Raw genomic sequence first — 3,321 nt, forward strand, 5'->3', positions numbered from 1 at the left:
ATCCCTACCATCGGAGCAAACGATTTTGAGCTGAAACCTCAATTGGTTTCTCTGATGCAACAAAATTGCAAGTTTCATGGACTTCCATCTGAAGATCCCTTTCGGTTCTTAACTGAATTCTTGCAGATCTGTGATACTGTTAAGACTAATGGAGTAGATCCTGAAGTCTACAGGCTCATGCTTTTCCCTTTTGCTGTGAGAGACAGAGCTAGAATATGGTTGGACTCTCAACCTAAGGATAGCCTGAACTCTTGGGATAAGCTGGTCAAGGCTTTCTTAGCCAAGTTCTTTCCTCCTCAAAAGCTGAGTAAGCTTAGAGTGGATGTTCAAACCTTCAGACAGAAAGAAGGTGAATCCCTCTATGAAGCTTGGGAGAGATACAAGGAACTGACCAAAAAGTGTCCTTCTGACATGCTTTCAGAATGGACCATCCTAGATATATTCTATGATGGTCTGTCTGAATTAGCTAAGATGTCATTAGATACTTCTGCAGGTGGATCTATTCACCTAAAAAAATGCCTACAGAAGCTCAAGAACTCATTGACATGGTTGCTAACAACCAGTTTATGTACACTTCTGAGAGGAATCCTGTGAGTAATGGGATGCCTCAGAAGAAAGGAGTTCTTGAAATTGATACTCTGAATACCATATTGGCTCAGAATAAAATGTTGACTCAGCAAGTCAATATGATTTCTCAGAGTCTGAATGGAATGCAAGCTGCATCCAACAGTACTCAAGAGGCATCTTCTGAAGAAGAAGCTTATGATTCTGAAAACCCTGCAACAGCAGAGGTGAATTACATGGGTGAACCATATGGGAATACCTATAACCCCTCATGGAGAAATCACCCAAATTTCTCATGGAAGAATCAACAAAAGTCTCAACAAGGCTTTAATAATGGTGGAAGAAACAGGTTTAACAATAGTAAACCTTTTTCATCATCCACTCAGCAACAGACAGAGAATTCTGAGCAGAATCCATCTAACTTAGCAAATTTAGTCTCTGATCTATCTAAGGCCATTCAGAGTTTCATGAATGAAACAAGGTCATCCATTAGAAATTTGGAGGCACAAGTGAGCCAGCTGAGTAAGAAGATCACTAAAACCCCTCCTAGTACTCTCCCAAGCAATACAGAAGAGAATCCAAAGAGAGATTGCAAAGCCATAGATATAACCATCATGGCCGAATCCAAGGAGGAAGGGGAGGACGTGAATTCCAAGGAGGAAGACCTCCTGGGACGTCCAGCGATCAATAAGGAATTTCCCTCTGAGGAACCAAAGGAATCTGAGGCTCATCTAGAGACCATAGAGATTCCATTGAACCTCCTTATGCCCTTCATGAGCTCTGATGAGTATTCTTCTTCTGAAGAGAATGAAGATGTTACTGAAGAGCAAGTTGCCAAGTTCCTTGGTGCAATCATGAAGCTGAATGCCAATCTATTTGGTAATGAGACTTGGGGAGATGAACCTCCCCTGTTCACCAATGAACTAAATGCATTGGATCAACTGAGATTGCCTCAGAAGAAACAGGATCCTGGAAAGTTCCTAATACCTTGTACCATAGGCACCATGACCTTTGAGAAGGCTCTATGTGACCTGGGGTCAGGAATAAACCTCCTGCCACTCTCTGTAATGGAGAAACTTGGAATCTTTGAGGTGCAAGCTGCTAAAATCTCATTAGAGATGGCAGACAATTCCAGAAAACAGGCTTATGGACAAGTAGAGGACATGTTAGTAAAGGTTGAAGGCCTTTACATCCCTTCTAGTTTCATAATCCTAGACACTGGAAAGGATGAGGATGAATCCATCATCCTTGGAAGACCCTTCCTAGCCACAGCAAGAGCTGTGATTGATGTTGACAGAGGTGAACTAGTCCTTCAAATGAATAAGGACTCCCTTGTGTTTAAAACTCAAGGTCATCCTTCTGTAAACATGAAAAAGAGGCACAATAAGCTTCTCTCAAAATAGAGTCAACCAGAGCCCTCACAGTCAAACTCTAAGTTTGCTGTTGGGAGGCCATAACCAAACTCTAAGTTTGGTGTTGGGGAGTCTCAACAATGCTCTGAACATCTGTGAAGCTCCATGAGAGCCCACTGTCAAGCTATTGACATTAAAGAAGCGCTTGTTGGGAGGCAACCCAATTTTTATTTATCTAATTTTATTTTTATTTTATTGTTCTTTCATGTTTTATTAGGTTCATGATCATGTAGAGTCACAAAATAAATAGAAAAATCAAAAACAGAATCAAAAATAGCAGAAGAAAAATCACACCCTGGAGGAAGGGCTTACTGGCGTTTAAACGCCAGTAAGGAGCATCTGGCTGGCGTTCAACGCCAGAACAGAGCATGGAGCTGGCGCTGAACGCCAGAAACAAGCATGGAACTGGCGTTCAACACCAGAAACATGCTACATCTGGGCATTGAACGCCCAGAACATGCATCAGTTCGGCGTTTAAACGTCAGAATTGCATGCAAAGGTATTTTACATGCCTAATTGGTGTAGGGATGCAAATCCTTGACACCTCAGGATCTGTGGACCCCACAGGATCCCCACATACCTCCACTCACCTTACCTCCTCATAATCCTATATCACCCTTTCCCAAGAACCCTTCACCACTCACATCCATTACTCCCCTAAAACCATCATACAACCCACCTACACCCACCCACTCAAATTCAAACCATCAACTCACCTCCATATCTTCTTCTTCTTCTACTATTCTTTCTTCTTTTGCTCGAGGGCGAGCAATATTCTAAGTTTGGTGTGGTAAAAGCATAGCTTTTTTTTGTTTTTCCATAACCATTGATGGCACCTAAGGCCAGAGAAACCTCTAGAAAGAAGAAAGGGAAGACAAAAGCTTCCATCAAGGGTCTATAGCTCAGTGGTAGAACATTTGACTGCAAATCAAGAGATCCTTGAGATACCACAGGGGATACATTTTCCTCCACACAATTATTGGGAGCAACTAAGGGTGGAACATCAAGAGCACTCAATCATCCTCCATGAAATTAGAGAAGATCAAAGAGCTATGAGGGAGGAGCAACAAAGACAAGGAAGAGACATAGAAGAGCTCAAGGACATCATTGGTTCCTCAAGAAGAAAATGCCACCATCACTAAGGTGGACTCATTCCTTGTTCTCAAATTTTCTGTTTTTCATTTTCTTTATGTTAAGTGCTTATCTATGTTTGTGTCTTTATTACATGATCATTAGTGTCTAAGTGTCTATGCCTTAAAGTAGTGAATATGAATCCATCACCTCTCTTAAATAAAAAAAATGTTTTAAAAATAAAAGAACAAGAAGTACATGAGTTTCGAATTTA

General features: G+C 41.3%; 1 non-coding gene across 1 annotated transcript; it reads right to left on the bottom strand.

The window, feature by feature from the left end:
* Positions 1-309: 309 nt before the first annotated feature.
* LOC148562647 (small nucleolar RNA R71) lies at positions 310-417 on the bottom strand. The gene has a single exon (XR_015886557.1). It is a non-coding gene; the product is annotated as a small nucleolar RNA R71 (small nucleolar RNA).
* Between the last annotated feature and the right edge of the window lie 2,904 nt (positions 418-3,321).

This window comes from Arachis ipaensis, chromosome B6 (assembly GCF_059453495.1).
Source record: "Arachis ipaensis isolate K30076 ecotype BB chromosome B6, ASM5945349v1, whole genome shotgun sequence".
In the NCBI taxonomy this organism is placed as follows: Eukaryota; Viridiplantae; Streptophyta; class Magnoliopsida; order Fabales; family Fabaceae; genus Arachis; species Arachis ipaensis.